The sequence below is a fragment of the Lichenostomus cassidix genome, chromosome 3 (assembly GCF_008360975.1).
Source record: "Lichenostomus cassidix isolate B80296 chromosome 3, HeHo_3.0, whole genome shotgun sequence".
NCBI classification, from domain to species: domain Eukaryota; kingdom Metazoa; phylum Chordata; class Aves; order Passeriformes; family Meliphagidae; genus Lichenostomus; species Lichenostomus cassidix.
The window spans coordinates 69,937,261-69,958,677 of record NC_139483.1 but is presented as its reverse complement, the minus strand read 5'-3'; positions in this window follow the sequence as shown (position 1 = coordinate 69,958,677).

Here is a 21,417-nt window from a genome sequence, read left to right as displayed (position 1 = left end):
CACACTTAATCACACAATTGTAATTGTTAAAAAACATTAGAAAGTTTAATTTGTATGAAAATACTTAGATGGAAAGGTGCTGGTAAATTTGTATGCAGTGGAAATGGGAGAAAATTGGCTGTCATGTATTTATACATACCATAACATCAAAATATTCAGAAATATATTTATATTCTATAATTCACCATTTTTCATCATTTTTATGTCCATTATGTGTATAAATGTTATGAAGGTGTTATTTTACATACATCTTGGCACTATTTTAATATGTCTTTGCATACTGATGGATAATTAAGATGTTTGGGAAACTGTGAAGTTTGCATTCCCTAATTATCAGGTACTTAAATTTAAAAAGAACTTTACCATCTTGAAGGAAATTTTCTAGATCCTTGGAGTAGGCAGTAGGTTTTTCAGGTGGAAACAATGACATTCAATTCTATTCCAGTGAAATTATTTGCTCATAACACTTTCAGACAATCTGACTTTTATGACTTCTGCCCTAGAACTACAGTATTACAGAACTAATTTACAGGACTAAAAGAGCCATTGATGAAAAAATTAAAACGTGATATTTCAAGGAGTTAGCAGTTGTCCTGGACCACATACAAGGACAGAAAAATAACTGGGGAAAAAAAAAAAAATCAACCTCTCAGGTCTCCTTTTTTTCTCACCAGAAGGTGTGGGGACCACAATATCATAGAATTCATTGCATCAGAGTAGAACTGTGGTCATCAGAAATGTCTGCCAGATTCAAGAGGACCCACAGGGGGTACCACCCTTTCAGAAGTCCCTGCTTCAGCATCCCCTAATTGTCCTGAATGGATTAAACATAGCCATTCCTTTGATGAGAATATAAATCCTCTTGTAATATTTACATGCTTAAGTATAAGACAGCTCTGAAGTTCTTTTTAAGTGTAGGTACTCCTTGAAAACAAATAATTATTTCGGACAAGAAAATGTTTTAGATGAAGGAAAAAGTTTACAGAATTCTATGGAAACATATTTTTTTCCATTTTCAATTGATTGGATGAAACCTATTTTTATGACGAGGAAAAATCAAGTGAAAAGCACCCCATGAGCTCTACATATTATTTAATTCAGTTCCTATGAGAATTTTTTTGATAAAATGCTGAGACAAAATATCAGAAATGTGGAAGGAAAATTTGAATCCAGGACATGTAAGAAGCTGGTCAAAGTAGAATTGTCTCAGAGGATGTACTCCCTCTTTCTTGCAACTGCCTATCTTCCCTTTATAAAGAATGACAAAATACCAGTTTTCACAGAATAAACTTTCTACTTAAATATATAAAATTACACGCTTATAGCAGAGACTTTTAATAAACTAAATTACAACAACACCCACGATTGTCACAGCATTATTGTGTCAAATGCATAGCACACTCTCTGCATATGAGTGGCTATAGTTAACATCTAGTGAAGTTTCACAATACCCATTTCAACCACAGCTGCACTGTATCACAAAATAATTTAAGGGCAGAAATATTAACTACAACCAAATCATAATTCCAAAATCTGCTGAACCTAAAATAAGACAAAAAACACTGTTTATTGTACAATGCAAGTTACTCAATACCCCAAAGCTATGAACTGGGAAATTCAGATGTGATACAAACCACAATGTCTTTAATTTGACCTCAAAGATGGTTGTGGAAGCTTATGAAACATTCTGCGTTTCAAATTCTGCTGGTTTCAATATTTTTTTTCTTTTTTGAGGGGTGGGTTTGAGTTTATTTAAATTCTACATGCAACCTTGATCACACTGATAATACTGAATTTTCTGCCATCAATTAGAGCTCAACCTTATGGCCAAATGTACCTTTTGAATACATATTTGCAAGCCCTGCTGCCATCTACCAGAAATCTCAGTAATTATGAAGGTTCTAGTGAAATGTCCGTCTACACTCTAGTTTTTTCTTACATAAATAAAAGAAGACATTATGAACAAATCACTACCAGTTACACCTTCTTGCATAAATTCCAAGTAGGTGATCTGATTCATGAAATGTTCTTCACAAGTTACTCAGAGAACATATTGCAATCTTTACATTGATTATCATAAAATGTACTAGCCATTTTCAATGAAATAAATTTAGTTCATCAGTACCTAGGACAAGTATCAAAGATATTTGCAAATGCCATTTAAGTGATGTTCAGAATGTACGTAAAACCAGAGCTAGCCAGTGCTGTTTAATAACCATCTATGAAGGACAAGTTTGAAATATTGGGAATTCACCAGGTTTAATCAGAAACTTGCTGAGACTTTACATAGTCAGTCTATTAGATGGACAGTCACCACTTATATAAGTAAATGCTCTCAGTAAAGAGTCCTAGACAAACCAAATAAAAACCAGGCCATTCCACACACCCTGGTACTGTTTGTGTATGACACAAGAAGAATATTGTGTAAGAAGAACAAATTTTGAAGATAGTGAGGTATTTTCTGAAAATCACAGGTATTATGGTCATGGTTGGGTGAATCAGAACAGACCTAGTGGTGAAAACAATTGTTTCATTCTTAAATTCAGATTTAAGAAAAGTTACGCAGAGTTTTAGAAATGAAAGCAATTCACCAGCAGAACAATCTGCCAGAGGAAGGGATTTTTCCATCATTAGCAGCACTAAACTTAAGACAAAACATGTTCCTAAAATGTGTGCTGAACTTCAACATGCTTCTTCAACTTATGGAGAATACCAGGCAAAATTGCCTTTCTGATGTGGCATAGACTGCAATGACCACAACAGCTCCTTGTGGCCTTGAACTCTACTGCTAATGAGTTACAGCATCTCAGCTGAGAGCAACTTTTGTGTGGCCTCCTTGAAACCCTAGCTCTCGAAATAGCCACACTCACTCCCCAGAGGTGTATGTATCAAAAAGATTTGAACTGGATGCAGTAACATCATGTTCTCAGGGTCAGGCTTTGTCTGTTGGGCACAATCCTCCAGCAGCTAATTACACAAAGGGATTATGAAAGCACACCAGTATTGAAGGCAGAAAGAAAAATGTTCCCTACAGTATCTTCAGCTCTCTCTGGGCTTCTCCTTTGTTCTCAGTGCACTCTAAAAAGACCAGTGTCTGTTTCCATAAACTCAGTCATGCTGGCTGGAGATCTCCTAAGTAAAATTTGAAGTACATGACAGAGCGTGATTTATTTCCCCATATTTATTTTCCTAGAAATTGCAACATGAATTTCACTAAATAGATCCCTCAACAAAATGCCCTCTAGGAGAATCAGCATCCTTGAAAACTGATACACATAACAAAACAAACCCTGGTTGAAAATAAGAGAAATCTACTCAGTCAAAGCTTAACCGATGAAACTGAAGTAAAACTGGATTCGTAAATCATCAATAACTTTTGATATAATTGGATGACTTTGCATGGAAGCCAAAGCAATTGCACCTGCTCATACCACATCTCATTTTCTTCCGTTGCTTTTCATAGCTGACATGTTATTAATTATTCTCTTTCCATAGTGCACCAGGAAGACCTAGTGTTCGTTGCTCAGCCAGACACTACAGAAACTCTGGGAAGAATTAATATCTTTAATAATTGGAGTGCTTCAGGTTGTTTTTTACCAATAATCTTAAATTCTATTTCCAAAAAAATATGTATCTTCCGTTTCATTAATAGAATATTACCTCTGTCTACTGATGACAGTTATGTCATTGGTATTATGTGCAATCAACTAATTATTTTCTATAGCATTCATTTTCCAATGCATATCATAAATCCCAAGATTCACAAAAACTGGAAAGAAACTAACTTATAACAAGAAATTTCTGGTCTACTTTCAGAGTCATCATTCATTCCACTCTCAGTTATATCACAAATCTGATTTCATAACACAATAAGCATGAAAGAAAATTGTTGCCCATAATAAACTATATTCCGAGCTGTGCTAGTATTTACTTTCAACATAAATTTACCAAAATTAAAATCCAACAATGCAATGCTAGACTTGTGATGATCTTATGCCAAAGTAAAGATAAATTCTTTTCTGTTGTAAGTAGAAAAAATATATCTCCAGCCACTATCCTGACTATTAACATCTGCGTGTCTTTGTTGACGCAGTATTAAGGTAGTCTGCAAAAGATACTCCATCCTTGTACAGTGAGTGGTATTTCTTATCAGGATGTGAAAAAAGACCTTCAATATCTATATACAGCCAAGCTTCATTTGCAATACTTAAAAATTTACTCTTTATTTTTTTAACTTTAGGACTTCGTTCTTAATCAAGACAGTAGACCAGAAATTTGCTAGAAAGCTCTTCAGACTTCTACAGATTAGATTAATGCTCCTGAAGGAGTGTTCCAAGAATGCTTTCTGATTTCACTATCTTTCTTTTAATCTTCAAGTACTGTCTGATCATCAGAAAATGAAACAAAAAGTTCTCAATAATAATTTTGAGCAATAATATATTTTCTGCTCAAAGATGTCCACAGCCCAGATTCTGTACAAAATTTACTTCATTAATATCTTTTTTCTTCAGTAGGAAGTCTGATATATTCAAAATTACAAAAGAATTCCTCACTTGTGACTGTCCACTTACATAAATTCAAAAATCTAAATTAATTATATGCCAATCCATTTACATTGAAATTTTGCTTCTGCAATATTTATAGTACCAATTTAGTTCAACCTCTTTCTTGTAGCAAGTGTACGTATAGGAGAATTTAGCACAGTCAGAACAAAAGAAGCAATTGGAAAAGACCTGTTTCTTGCAGTATTCTCCCAGATATGTCAAATAATAATTTTTATTCTTCCTATATGGGCAGCACACCTTTTTTTTTGCACAAGACCACACTCTTGTTAGAAGAGGAAATTTTTAAAATATATTTACAATTTCAAGTGCTGGTTTTATGAATAATTAATTTTTAATTTGAAACAGGATAGGTTTTGTTCTGAGTCAAATCAGTTATTAATAACTGACAAGAGAAACAGGAGGAAAAGGTCTTATTTTTGTGACCAAAAGGAAAGTGCAATCATGATTTTCAAAGTTAAATGGAACAAAATTAATAAATATGACCTAAAAACAGAAAAAAAAAGAAGAATCGATACAAATATTAAAAATTAAACTTATAATTATACCAACATGCACTATGGTCCAGTTAACACCAGTTGAGCTGGTCATAAGTACCAAAAACATCCTTTGTTTTTTAAGCTTTGTAATAACTATTACTGAGACAAATGCTTCCATAGTGACCTCTGCTCCCTGCTAAGTCTAACTGCATCACCTAATCTATAGTCTATAGCCACTTTATACTTCATTTTTGTGGTAAATACACCCTGAAACAATATCAAGTAGGAAAGGACTGGACAGTGGTTAAAATTCTGATTTTCTGTCCATAGGCCCATCTAAATTTGAAAACTTTACATTTTTCACTTTCAGATGACTTCTAAAAAGAGATCTGCTGCTTTTATGTCAACTCTATCTCAGTTCATTACTTATGCTTGAAATATTACATGTTAATATATCTGCATGCACAGATATATTCACAACACAAATATAACAAATAGTCTGGCTGAAATTTCTATGGCAAATTGCAGGAAAAAATTTTACACAGCACATTTGTATCCACACTGCCAGATCTGCAAAATCACCAGAGACAACTTAGAAAGTGATTTACTACCACTGAGCTAAGCCTCCCTTCACTCCTGCTTTTGTTCTTCCATGTCCCTCTTGGAAGTACATTTTACTGCAGTATGTGCCACTGGATGATGGATCACTGGACACTGAGCATATATTTATCATTTCAAGCTGATTTTAAAAAATAACCGAATAAAATAAAAACACCACGTCTCCTTGAATTTCTTTGCTACAGGAAAATACTATTCTAGCCTTCAAAAAGTGTATATAGAGAAAGAAATTTAAAGATACATTTTCCAGGGTGAGAATACCACCACTTGTCACTCGTGCATCAGAGTGTGCTTTTACTGGGCAGTAATTTTGATGAGCCAAAAGGAGCTTACAGCAAGATCAGCACATCTATAACAGGATCTGTGTGGAAAGCATTCAGCTACATAAAAGAAAAAAAATAATCAAAAGATTTTAAGGAGTAAGGATTATAGGTAAACTAATTTGATTCCTCGAAAATCCAAGCTAGTTTCAAGAAAATGTTTTTTTCCTTGCATAAATGACAAAAATCAGCATGCTGAAAACAACAAATTAGACAGGACTAAATACTAAAGAATATACTATTTTAATAACCTCATACTATCAAGCAGATTAATTAAATGGTTGAGTCTTGATTTCTCTAGCTTTTATAGTTCTCAATGTTTTCTTCCTGTTATCCTTACATTTTTAAAGAATAAAATATAAATGCATTTCAGTCCAAAGAAGAACTGTCCTTTGACCAGGAAGGCTATGAAAACTTGCATGTCATGATCAGGGCAGAGTAAGGATTTTGCTGAGACTTCCAGCACCAACATGACTTGTGCAGAAGGAGAGCTTGGGACAGAAAATCCAGCACAAATCTGATCATTTTCCATCTGAAAGTCAGAAACCACTGTTTACTGTGAAGGTAACCAAGCACTGACACAAGCTGCCCAGAGAGGTTGTGGAGTCCCAGTCATTGGAGGCATTCGAAACACATCTGAGTACACTCCTGGAAAACTGGCTGTAGCTGTCCATTCTTAATCAGTGATAAATGACTCCAGATGTTCATCCAGCCTCAACCATTCTCTGGTTCTGTGGTTCTGGGACATCTGTATTCGACTGACACTGATTTTGCACCTGGATTAGGTGCTGTAAAACTTTTACCTGTCCAATCTTTCCTCCATGATAAAGGAACAAAACTGCATTAAGAATATAATCTTGCTGTCACTTTTTATGTGATTTTTATATATTCAATTTCTATATTTAGCATGTCTTTTTAAATATGTAAACATGGCATGAATATCTCACAACATAAACACAATCAGAGGCTTATTTCAGTACCATTCAGTAGCAGAGTTCCCAAGTCTTTGCTGTCTTGCAGGTCCACTAAGGTCATACACCTTTATATGAATTAGAGGCTATTATGTCCCTCCTATCTAAATCTTACTTCACAGAAGAACATTAGAAAAAATGCTGGCACCTCAGATATGCATATGATGTTATATCAATGTGGAGGCTTTTTTATGCCTTCAGACTGCCAACAGAAATATTTACCACCAAGGATAAATCCCATACTAGGCTGCTTTGCTTAAAGACCTGCAACAACCATTTACTTGTAGCATAAAAACTTTCCAAGCAGGCTTAGTCAACTATTATTGCTTAGTCAACTATTATTCTGCCCACTGATATATCACTAGTAATACAATCTGGTGTTATTTTTTATAAAGAAGTGATATTTAGCAATAATATCATGCACATGAAATCTGATTTTATTTTTATGCACATTCTACTGAACAAAAACCCTGCAGTTAACTATTATTATGACACCTGTTGGCCATTTTTTTCCTTTCACTGATGTGCACTAAGCACTTTTCAGTGATGTTTCACGGTTTACAGTTTGATGTTTCATGTCTGAACTTAGCTGAGAAATTATTTCAAAAGTAGACTTCCGCTGGGAATGTCAATGAGGTAAGGACATTTTTGACATATTATCTGCATTACTGAGCTTTATTTGATTTGCAAGATTAAAAGAGATCGAGTTGAAAAAAGCAGTGAGCTGCACCTTAATGGAACAATGGTCTGACATCAAAGATGTATGTGATTTGAAAGACTGAGTGGCAGCTGCAACAAGGAGATTATAAAATCAGAATCCAGGCTTCAATAGTGCACTCCAAGACTTGGTGTGGAACACAAACCTGCAGTTCAGTTCAGGAATAATTTTAGTACATCAAACATGTGGTCTAGGCTGACTACTTTCTCACTTCCATCTTTCTCTGTAATTAGACAATAATCAACACCTTACATGACTGTCTGAAATATCCATAGAGAATTTTTTTTTTCTATGTGTGAAAGCTCTATTTTTAGCCTATTCTTAAACTCACAGTCCTCATCTTCTCTGGAATGATTCAGGAGGGTGAGGACAGGCGTGGCAGTCTAGACGTAATTTTACTTCTTAGGAAAGGAAAGCAAGGAGAAATTACTTGTGTCAATCCCTGATTCCTATACAGGGAGCACACAAGCATTTGAACCCACAAATCTCTACTTGGTCTGGTTTCTGGGTAATTTATCAGCTGAAGAATGTAAATCTATTTCTTCTTCACCTTTTTGTCTTCCTTTTAAAATAAGCATCTGACCTGGTTTTGACACTGAGCTGTAGGATAGATTTGGCAGCTGTGAGTTTCTCTGATCATGAGTTGTGCTCCTAAATGTTTGCATGACTGGGATAAGGTCATGCTTTCGCACTTCAGCATTTTCCAGTGACCAGTTAACACTTGCTAGCAAATGCCAGTTTCACTCTTAGGCACTTAGGTCCCCTTATGTGGAGAGCCCTGGCATTTAACTTGGGCTCATGGACTCGGCTGCATGGCAGGATGACAAAAAGGAATTGAAATATTCTGTTGTACAAATCCTGAGCAGTGGCTTTTCACTCAGCGATAATGTAAGAAATATTCTGAAGTTGGTATAAAAGATTGAAGGTTTTAAAGGCATTCTGAAGGGCAAATCAGGATGCTCTCATATTTGGGCTGAGCTGGTTTTGGCAAGATAAGAGGCTTGAGGGAAGGGACTTGGCTACAGACACTCACATTCACCTTCTCTGGTAGCTGGTAGCTTATCCAGAGGGCTGTTTCCCTTTATAAATATGTCAGCTCATATTAAGAAAAAAATGCATAATACAGAAGAATAAAAATAATCTTATATATGACAGGATAGAGAATTGGTGTTTATATTTCAGTTGGAACATTGGATCATCCCAGTGATACTGTTGTACAGGGACACAGGAAAGCAGAAGCTGCTCATTGTGCCTGTAAGAGTCATTTGCATTCTCCTTTCCTCAGTTATATGCCTAATTCAAGGAAGATTTTTCAAGCATGCTGGAGCTGAAAATGTCTTTATATGGCATTGTCTAGGAATCCAATTATGTATGTTTGAAAATAGTACCTTCTGTACTTTCAAAATCCTGGATGTCCATATCCAATATCAGTTTTGAAAATCTGAGTTACATGTAGAGTGAAGAGGTAGGAGGGCAACAATGCAAAAAACTACAAAGTTTCTGAAATATTGTTTCCAGCACAAAACCCTGTGTACAAGTCTTTTTCACATTTCATTTCTACTACAATTCAAATCTTTGCTGCAACATCCCTGTAGTGAAGTGAGCCTGGTTGTGAAGACAAATTATTTTTAAATTTGAAGCCTTTTTTGTTCATCAGTGGTGTTGATACACACTTGGGTCTGCATAATCAAACAGATCTGATGAGTGACACATTGTTATAAAGATGCCAGACAAAAGTAGATGTAGGTGTCATCCCATTACAGTTCTTCTGTACACACCATTGCTTTGCTGAGGATGCTTACTGTACTGAATAAAGAGAATTCCTTTTTTTTTTTTTTTGGTGAGGAATAACTCCAAACACAGAGCTTTTGTACCAGCTAATTTATCAAAAATCTTGTCTCATAAGCAAATGAGAAACAAGTCCTTGAATATTAAAAGCTTAGAAAATAAATTCAGTAGGTAATATTGTAAAAAAAGGTAAATGTAATTTTTAGAGAAGGAAAATAAATTTTCATTTAATTATTATGCAATTTTCCTTCCCTGTGGCCTAGTCTTGGCATACTCCTAGACTCAGCTAAGAGCACCACAAAGATCTTAAGGGAAAAAACTGAAGTTAATTAATCTTCTTAAATTCACAAACCCAAAGTTATTCAATTCACTGTGTATTTGTGCACTATCAAATACTTCTCAGAGGCAACGTCCTATATATGAGATAATAATCTCTTCCTGAACTAAGCAGCATAAGTCATCACAAGTTTTTGTTGTTTTCAGTATTTTTAACGTGAAATTTAATAAGAATACTATGTGATCAAAGTAGTTAGAGACTGATGAAATTACAGTAGTCCACCATTTTAAAAGTGTTTAAATAGTCACGTAGTGCCTGGAATGGTCCACAGTGTTCAGAATGACAATAAATCTGGAAAAATCATGGCATATTTACGACCTGAATGTTCAAAACTGTATTCTCAGCCCAAACTATGGGCATTATTTCTTCTGGCATCAAAACTCTGATAGGAAGATGTTGAGTAATTAATAATTCACAGTGCAATAATTATGTAGTAAAATATTTCATGTAGTGTCAAAATAAGTATCTCAGTATAAGTCAAAAACAATATTACTTGAAAGAATTCTCTTGGAAAATACTTCCACCAACAAAATTTTTAAAAAATTAAATTATAAATATTTTTTCTATATATTTTTTCTTTGACAAAATTACATTTTTATAACAAAAAATGCAGTGAAAATATTTGAGCTGGAATTAGAAATTATGAATGAAAAAATCTTTTTGTGTTGCAATTGCTGCAGATGTAGAACCTAATGAAGCTGTAAAGAGGATAATGAATACAACTATTATTGCTGACCCATCATTTTTACTTCCAAGACTCCTGACCTTGCTCCAAATGCTGAGCATGCCTCCATCTGGTACACACCGTGATAAGATCACTGTCCTCACAACTATTAGATCAATGGTCGTTCCCTTGAGCCTCCAATCTAAACAGTCTCATACTTTATCATTAGGGGCAATGGGATGCAGAATATTATAAACTGCCTATGAAGTACCTAAGAGCATTTATTTTTTTATTTTAGATAATACAGCATCAAATCTCTCCACCTATGTATTCATTTAGCACAAATTCACTGAGATAGTTTATCTTCATCCTGATCATTTTTTAAAGTTATTTACTAACGCAGTTGTGCTGTGGTGTGTTACTCATTTCTTGAGTCACTTAATGTTTTATACTTTCCCTACAATTAATATCTCCTGAGAATTTTGGTCTTTCAGAAAAATATCAACCATATAAACATTCATTTCTCTCTCATAAATCAAACTTTTCTTGGATTACTAATCAATACTCCAATACAAACAGAAAGAGGACTGACTGTCAACCCATTGGCATAGCGGTTCCTCAAAATTTGAAATTTTTATCAAATATAAACTTTTTGACATGAGAGGTAGCATGGTCTGATGGTGTCTTTTTATTCCCTATCAAAATTTGTAAACCACCAAAACTTTCAAGAAAATATTGCTGCTTTTGGATGAAGTTGGAATGGGAACATTCTCATGATTAAACCCCTAATACGCCCCTCTCTGACAGACCAGCAGTTGCTGGGTCACATAGTGCTTGCTAAGTACTTGTAAAATTTAACAATTTGGCCCTGAGAGCACGCTTTGCTTATCTGTAAAAGAATGGGGATTCACAGGTATAGTTGTAGAGAAAGTAGCTGATGCCTTACAATGATAAATATTAAATATTTTATGTTTATATGCTTATGCAAAGAATGATGAATCCCCAAAAAAAATTTCTGCACATTAGCCATGAAAAATCTCATTTGTTCATATCAATATAATGATCCTGGAAAGACATTCAGAGATGTATTCTATCCCAGCAAGAAAAAGACATGCAGGAAAACTGTAGCAGATGCATCCTGTATTACTATGTAAGATAAAATTATGAGTAATGGGTTTATGTCATTTTTCATAACATAATTTATGTTAAATTTATGTTTAACATAATTTATGTTAAGGTAAACCTATTTTATTGATATATACATATGTATAAATCAGTTTTAACAAACCCCATGTTTGTTTCAGTGTTTAACTAGGTTTCCAAGTTGTAAAAATTTAGGTATTTCAAATCTGCACCAATAATTCTAATGTACAATGGATAAATATGACTTTTCTGTGTTGTGTATCCTTTTTGATCATAAGTATTTTATTAACTGTACAACCTTAGAAAAACTAGGCTAATGTGAATACACTGGAAAAGACAAAGGAATAAAGCTGAAAGTGAAATTGACAAAATTATCAATGGAACGCACTAAATCTTACCTAAATATCTTCCAAAATAAAACAACTTAACTAGGAAAATAATAGTCTTTCTTATAAAGAGAAAAACACATTTAATTTTCCACACTGATCTAATCCTCTCAAGTTGCTCCCATGCAAAAGACACATGGAATTCTAATGGTATGGATCATACTTCTCTTTGTAGTGCAGCCTGCTTTCAAGTGCTCAGAAGGGCTTTACTACACAAATTGATGCACCCAAAAGTTAAAAATATAAAAGTGTCTTTCTTTAGATGATACCATGTTTTGGTATCCACATTTTGATACCAACATCTCACAAGTTCTACTAAGGGTTACAAAGGCACTGACACCTAAAAATCTTAGTATCTTTATGAGATCCTAAATTGGTTTGTGTGGACAGTAGGAAATCCTGATCACTGACGGATGGCTTAGTAAGTACAGGAAGAAACTACTGGCTTTTCCTGTAATTTCAGATTTACTATCCAAGATATATATCTGGAATCATGCAGGTAAGCCTCTTCAATCATCTTGTTTATCCACAACAGTACATAATACTTGGGGGGTATTAACTCATAAAAGTCAAAGACAATTACCATATTAATTTCTCTGGTCATCATGACTCAAGGGGCAAAAAAAAATCAGTAAACAGAGGTTGTATAAAGTGAAACACAACAGAATAAGCAGGGGGAAAAATAAAAATTGAAACATTTTTCCTCTTGAAATGACAAGCAGAAAAATGACTGAATGAAAGCAAATGGAATTAATAGTTCAGAAAAATTAGATGGAGTTTTGCTATTACCGTTTCCATGAAAGAAGAACACAAGGGAATTGTACAAAAATGAAAGGCTGAAACATCAAGCTGGTCAAAGAAAAACCTTTTCACCCCACAGCAATTAAACTATGGAATCTCTTACTGCAAGTTATTGCAGATGCTAATAAAACAGCCAGGTTTCAGAGGAGGATCAAACCTGTAAAAACATTATAATAATGATATCAGTTACAGTAGAATAAAATCCTAATCAGGAATTATGCTAGACATATTCTCATACAACAGGGCTCAGAGTATCCTTCATCAAAATGGTCCAGCCTTTTATAGCTGTAGTTACATGTTAAATTTCAGCTGTAGGATGTTCTCAAAGATCTCAGGCTCCCACTAATCTTTTAAAGCTCATAGATAAGCCTTCCCCCTCTCACCTGGATATAGTAGCTACAGCTCAGCCTCTATGCACCACTCTGTTTGCTAGGATGCGAGGAAGTACTAGACTATGAGGGGAAGAATATTTTTTCCAAAATCCACTGTCATCTTTTGTTTTCTCATATTTTTTAAACAGGTGGTACTGTCCACTGCCAGCAACAGGATACTAGACCTTCATTCTGAATCTGTGTAGTAAATTCTGTGTCTGCATCTGTCAGAACCTGGAAAACCTTCTGTTTTCTCCTGTCCAGATAGAAATAAATATAGACAAGGTTTCTGTAAGGATGCTGCTGGTTTCCTGCATTTTTAAACAGTTCTAAAACTGCATTTTGACAGCACAAACATAGCCACTGTGCTGATATACTTGATTCAGTTAATGTCAAAATCCTCAATACGGAAGCACAGCGAGGGCTCTGTCATATGAATGCATAAAACTCAATGTTCTATTGCTATTTGTGATTTAAGTACCATTCATGTCTTGTTTTTGAAAGAATTGTGTAGCAAGAGAAATTCACATGAGAAAATAAAAACCTTTTTACAGGAGAGGAAAGACTCAATAATGGTGTAAAATCCTTTCTGTACATGGGATTTCTTAATATTTTCCTGCTGGTAGCATTCTAATTTAGACATCTCATTAAACAAATGCTGAAGTATTTAATAAATTAACTTATTATAACAAATTAACAGCTTATTCAAGATCAGAATAGTTTAGACCACACAATTATCTCCAGTTCCCCAAGGCTCTCACTGCACCATAACCTTATACCTGGTAAACCAAGCATTACTTGGGGAATTTTTACTGATAATTATATTAGATAGATTGCATTTTTTTCCTCTTTGAAGATGATGCTGAAGGGTTGTGGACTTCATATAATGGGTTCTAGAAGCAATATTGACTCAACTTTGAGCCATAATAATATAATTATTATGCTCTATAAAGGATGCCAGTCTCCCATTATTCTGTTTGTAAAACCACAATTATGTGTTACATCTATAGCAAATCTACCTTATTGAGACAGTTCCATAGATATAATAGCATGTTTCAGCAGAGCTACTCTGAAACCTGCACAACCAGAAGAAAACAATAAACTGTCAGTGTGCATTTGAGATGATGAAAGCATCTTGTACAATTTTAAAAATGTCTGAGGACATCCTTTTCACTGAAGCAGCCCTTTGAGGAACAGCTTCACATACACCTCCTTTGAGTAACCCCTTTGCATACACCTACAGTTCATCCTGTTGCAGCATAGATGAGCCCTAACTAATGCCAGAAATTAGGGTATCTGGATTTTTCTCTCGTCCATATTTGCTACAAACTTTATAGTGACAAGACCATTGCAAAATCGAAAACATGTATCTGTAAGACAAATCACAAAAACAGGGTTTATCACACCTTACAGCATCTTTACTGAAAGGGATCACGATCACAGTTATGATCAACAGCGTAATGTAAGCAGATTTCATACCATTTTAGAAGTTTTATAACTTTTATTTGGTCTCTGAGTAACTTTCCCTGATCAGTGTAAAAATTTCTGTGAATGATCATTCTAGAGACTTTGACTGGAGAAAAATCTACATACCCTTGTGAACTCACAGAGCACTTGTAAATGAGGAAAGAGGAGTGGTTGTAACTTACTTTGTCTGTAGCAAGGCACTGTCTCATACAGTATTCACATAATCATGTTTGGACATCGCAGCCTGGATGGACAGACAAGGAGATGGCTCCTGCTTAATCCCATTATCAGTGATCTGGAGCAGGCAGTGAACTGTGATCTCATCAAGTCTGCAGACAATGCTGGATTTGGGAGAGCACCTTTAACACAGGAGAAGGCAGGCTGCCCTTCAGGATGATCCAGACAGGCTGGAGGGACAGGGCAACAGGAACCTGACAAAATCCAACAAGGCAAACGCCAAGTCCTGCAGCTGGGAAGAAAAAACCCTCTGCAGCAATAGAGACAGGAGTCTGGCTGCCTGTCTGGGGAGCAGATCTGCAGAAATGCCTCAGTCATGGTGCCAAACAGTGCAGACAAGGAAAGGCAGCAGCACCCCAGGGCTGTATTAACAGTCTGTCATCCCACACACTGAGGGAAGGGCTCTTCCACAGGAGCTCAGCACTCCTGAGAGCCTGTCTAAAGAGTGCATCCAGTTTTGATCCACCCACTGCCAGACAGACTAAGCAAAATGGGGTGAGTTTTTAACAGAGAGCTGCCAGACAGTGGAAGGGCCTGGGCTAGGCATAAGTTGAAAATTAGAGAAGTTCCCACTGGATATAAGGAAAAAATCTTTTTCCATGTACAAAGCAGTGTAGTGGGTTGACCTCAGAGAGCTTGTGCACTCTCTGTCACTGAAGGTTTCCAGCATCTAGCTACATAAAGCTGTAAGAAATTTGGTCTTATCCAATAGTTGACCCTGCTGTGTGTCAGGAATTGGACCAGAAACCACCTGAGGTCCTTTTCCACCAGAGTTCTCCCAGGATTCTGCAATTAGCTTTTTGAATTGGTAATCTATGGGGCAATCTGTTAGGTAATCTCTGTGTCTATAGATGTGAAAAATAAAAAAAACTGTTTATCTTGATTGCTTTAATAATTTTGAAATGTGATAGGAAAGAAGAGTTTAAATTTATTATATTATTTCACTTAGTAAGTACATACTCATAGAATTAACTCGGAAGTGCTTTTGAAATATCTGATGTCTAAATTTCCAGATTTCTTTACATCTTATCTATTTTCATTCTTTAAATTGTATCTGCATGCTAATAAGCTTCTGTTCCTTCATCTCTGTTTCTTATCCACTTCTCATTCCAATGATTCACATCAGTTGTCAAAAGAATATGACCTCCATGTTAGATGTAAGACACTGAAAGGAGGCACTGAGATTATTTTTTTAATGAGTAGAACCATAATAATATTATACAGCATTCTCAAATGAATTGAGTCTTCAAAATCATGGATCACATTTACAGATGAAGAGGTTAATTAGAAGTTCCATAAACTGCCTAAATATTCTGTAAACAAATTCCTTTCCTGGGTGCTCACCACAGATATATTCCAAATATAACCCACTGAGCTCTTTCATCTAGGTTCTTTTACGATGCTGTAATGAAACCTGTTATTCATGCATTTTATTTTCAGATTAACATTCATTTTCTGCACTAATAAAATGCCAACATATGAACTAGGCCCTGCTTTCTCAAGGACCCTCTTTGATGAGAGGGTTGGCAATTGTTTGAGAGCAGCACTCTAACCTGCATTTTTCTTCCTTAACTTAGACTTCAAAGAGGGCAAAGAGTAATATCAGTGAGGACCAGGAGACACTGCCTCTCAGAAACCACAGGTGTCTTATCAGCAAGTGCATCAGCCTTTCTGAGAGGCCCAGATAGCAGGAAATTAGGATCTCAGCAGGAGTGAGCTCTTGCTGCCTTTCACTGCCTCCTTACTCAAGATGCTGTGGCTCTCTTTGCCCTTTTAACTAAAATCCTAAACCAGCCTTTATATTAGGGTTTTCTCTCCTTTAATAAGTCATTGATCCCCAATCTAGTATTATACATTATCACATTTGCTGACAAGTTAGACACACTATAATAGGAATTTATAATCCCAGGTACAATCTTTCCATTAAAAAAACCTCTTTCTAGCTCTACAATCTAATGAAAATCCCTCTCCATAATTTCATATGGATGAGGCACATCTTCTAAAATTATGAGAACCGATTAATATAACCAAATGCAGATCAAATACATGGAGATACAAATACAAACTTCAAATAATAAGGAATTGTTTGCTAGAATATGGTTCTCAGCCATTGTCATTCAGGAAGTGCTGAAACAGTGAAACAGCATGAAAACTTTATCATACTATATTAGCTATTTCCCATTACGCATTACTAGGAACTGTCATATTACCCTAGAGCCCAGCACAATCACAGATCTCCATTAACTTAGCAGAAGGGCTTTCTTCTCTCCCTGACATAACTGCTAAACCACACAATACTACTCTTTCCTTCTGTCAGAATACGACTCCATCAGATTAACCATCTGGCCTGAAATACTTTCCTTTCCTGTTCAAAATCTGTTCCATATTCCACCCAGAAGGGTTTTTGACACAAAAGGGCTATTCAAGCCTTGACATTTATCTGGCAGAGCAGACTTCTGTCCAACTGCAGATAGACTCACAGCTGTGATGGTGTTCTGCAGTGAGTAATTTTCTATCCACAAGAGAAACTGTTTAATAATAAGAAGAACCCATTCTCTGATTCAGAAGGAAGGCTATATCCCACAAACATAAGGGTTTACCATAAGTATGATTTCTCTTGTTATTTGTAAATCAATGCCAGCTAATCTCAATTTGTACTAGATTATCTTAAATAATTGTATATAATACATACAGCATATTTCAGGGAAGGAAATAGGTTAACAATTATGGAGTCTTCCTGCTCTAGATTACAGGCTTTAGCTATAACAGAGCAGGCCATAGTATTACTGTGCCCTTTTAAGCAAAGTAAAGATCTGATTTGTAATAAAAGCTACTGAACCCCAAGCAGACCATGACATCTTTGAATCAAGGTGCACAAAGCTCCATGTATACTTACACTATGGGTAGCTCTTACTATACCAGCAAGATAATCCTCTTCTTTCTTTCATTGACCTAACTCTAACTCAATCATCCACCGAAAAAAAAAGTGAAGGAATGTTGCTAAAAGCAACATGAGTACAGACATTCCCATTATGGAATGTTTAGTCATTGTGTATAACATTATGCAAATTCTTCTTTGAAAGTGCATTTGAAATCCTAGATAAAAGAAGACAAACTCTTTTAAATTTTCATGCACACTAACTACAGAGCATGATTATTTCCCTCTTCTTTTTCACTGTATTCATTAAGACTGGACACCTTTTATTTCAAGTCACCTTAACTTTCCAGTCTTTCAGAGAGCAAATATTTAGGCACCTTCAAATAAACATTTAGTATAAATGCAAGGGAATCTGAATGACAAAATGGAATCAGTATATCCCTTAACCATCTTTACTTGCATTCTTCAAAGCATGTAGCCAAAAAGGTGATTGCTAATTGAACATCCACTTGCTATTGGGCTCTATGAGAAACCAGGGGAGGGATACCATGTTGTCAAGAATCCAAGTAGCATCCAGATTTGAAGAAAATAGGTCCATTTTTAGGAAGTAAAGCCACAGGCATTGTCTGGAGCTTGCTGAGATAAAAAATGCAGACAGAATAGTTTGGGCACTGGGCTGCCTGGCCACAGGTGTGCCTTCACTAGTTACAGTGGAAGTGGTGAGTGCAAAGTACTGAGAGAGAGAGAGAGAGTGAGTGCAAAAGACCTCCAGTAACACTATAGACCTGCTTCACACTGCTGATGTTGGTTTGATTAGAAAGGATTCAAAGATTGCCAGTGACAGCTCACTGGATCTCCAGAGATCAATGATTTAGCTTTGACTTCTTCACTGAGATAACAACCTGTAATAATAAAGCAATGTGATTATGCACAAGAGCCAGAAACCATCAGAGCCTTTGTAAGCTGTGCATTTGCCTGCAGAGAGAATGTCTGGGGAAAGCAGACAAGGCTTATCCATCCCTGTAGGCTTAGGCACAGCAATATGCAGCAAAAATACAAAATGGGATGTAAATGTCCAATTTTGCTTCTCTGTTCAAGTGGTTAGTTCCAACCTATGTAATTCTTGGGTTGGTGTCTTTCATATCATCCCTTTCAGGGAGAAGATCATTTCTAGATACATATCTGGCCAAAGTTCTGAAATCCACAAGAATTAAGATTTGGAAACACACAAAATGTTCACAACCTATTATTTTTAATTTTCTTTTATTTTACTTTCTTTCTTTCCTACTACATATTCATTCACACAGACACTATTAACATGAGTATGTACATATTAAAAATCATAGCCACAGTCTCAAAACGGCTGTTGGTAACCTAGAAAAAAGAGATGTTTGTTTCCAGTTCATCTTTTAATTGCTAAGATAGGGATATTTATATCTTTTAGAGCATATGAACCTTTAGATTTGTTGCTCTTTTTCCCATAAAATTATACCTTTTCATATGTTTTATTTCATTATAGCTTTCTTTCTCTTTCTAAGACCGAAGTGTTCTCCCTCTCTAGCCTTATTCATCTTTTGGCAGACTATGAATTCTTTTATTTCCACTCAATTAGTCTGTGGGGTTCTTTTCTTACAACACTGTGGTGGTTTGACCTTGGCTGGGCACCAGGTGCCCACCAAGCAACTCTATCACTCCCCTCCTCAGCAGGACAAGGCAGGGGAGAAGATAAAATGGAAAAAACCCCTCATGTGCCAAGATAAAGGCAGTTTAATAAAGAAAAATCAAAGGCCATAAACAAAGGGAAACAAGATATTGATTCTCTACTTCCCATCAGCAGGTGGAGTCAAACCACTTCCTGCAAAGTAGGAACCATATAATGATCTTTGTTCTGACTTTCATATGGAATTGTGAGAAATCTTTCAATTACTCAAGTCTCTGACATTTGGGACCTGGAGATGGGGACAGTTTGTTTTCCTAAAGAAACATTTGTTTGTGATAGTAGTGAACTGTGAGAGATTCTACATCTAGGCACACAATTAAGAGGTGGAGTTACGAAAAATAGTACTTACTTATTTTTTTGAAACTTTGGACATTTTATTTTTTATCATGGACCTGATTGGCAACTTATTCCTCACATTGCTTCTGGTCACAGGCTTTTATTAATCTCATCTACTGCTTCCTTTTTCAGCTTTATGCTGCATTACAAAGCTTTTATTCCTTTATGCAGTAGAAGTGGTGGCACCATTGGCTTTAGTGAGACTCATGCAAAGTTCGTTCATGCAAATAGTATTTTGCTACTGATGTGGTGAAGTTTCTATGAAGTGGGTACAAATTCTCAAGCTCAGACAGGAAAATCAGTGGGGGAAAGATGAAAGGCACCTGCCATCATTCTAAGAGGTGCTCAGCAAAGTAATCTGAAGCTGGATGTCTGCATGATTTTGATTGTTGTAATTACTATAGATTATGCCAATGTCTGGGACTTGTATAAAGCTGACAATCCTGCCTGAGTAATCTCTGATTAGTGTAACAGGATATATTTTATGTTCTTGCTTTTTATCATCAAAACAGCATATATTTGTCTATATGATTCAAATTCATAAAACAAGAGGTGATAAAATCATTAAGATGAGCCTCTGGGTCGTTTCCAGAACTGAGGCAGGTTATATGGGAGAGCAAAAGAAAATTCTAAATTGAGAGCTTCTGTAACTCATGCACTAGAAAGCTGAGGATTCTACTGCAGCAAGAGAAGCTGGAGAAAATATGTGATAGAGCAATGTGCTCTGTACAAGTAATGCCATAATAGCTGCATGGTATTTCAACAAAGCATGCATCAACCTTTTCAATATCTGCATTCTTTCCAAGGGAGAAATATAATTATGCCAAGCATTAATCTGCGTCTGAGAATTTTATTAAAAGTAAGCTGCTGAAATAAAATAATAATCAATGAAATCTTTTCCTTTTTCCAGCAGTATTGAAAGGTTTCTGACTATCAGGCATCCTGAAGGTCATTTGCTGAAGGAGAGCTAAAACCTGGCAGGGGTTGTGACTGTCATAAGTGCCTAATCATTTGGGATCAGACCAAATCACCCAGGTTTCTATTGATAGCATCCTCTGTGGCTGCATGCAGGCCAGCACAGCCCCAGCTGCTTCCTACACTCTCTGTTGCAGGTTCAGCATCTCCTACTTTCCATTAAAAGGCACTATTTTTAGGTAGGCAATCAAATGCTCTTTGCACTTGTTTTAAGGAAAGGTATTCAATAGCAATGCAGGTGATCTGAAAACTGAGCTGAATCCTTAATACAGTCTGAGCCTTTCATCACTTCTACCAGCTGAAATAGTAGAGTTGCAAGAAAAGACTGGGTACTTCTTGTTGTTTTCTCCCCTCTCTGCAGACAGACAAAAATTTAGAAAATAAACCACAAACCACTTAGGAAGGTGACAGTATGATTTATAAATTTAGGGGGCAAGGGAAAAGCGTTCAGAAAAACAATATACAGCTTTTTCCAGTGGGTACACTGTTTAAAACATGCCTGTGCCATATGGAACATAGATGATTTATAAACAGGGGACTTCAAGCTTCCAAAATGTATAAAACTATTCCCAGAATATTTATTAAGAAGAAGAATTTACATGCAGAAAAGCATATACTATGCTAATTTTTCCTGTTTAAATGGATG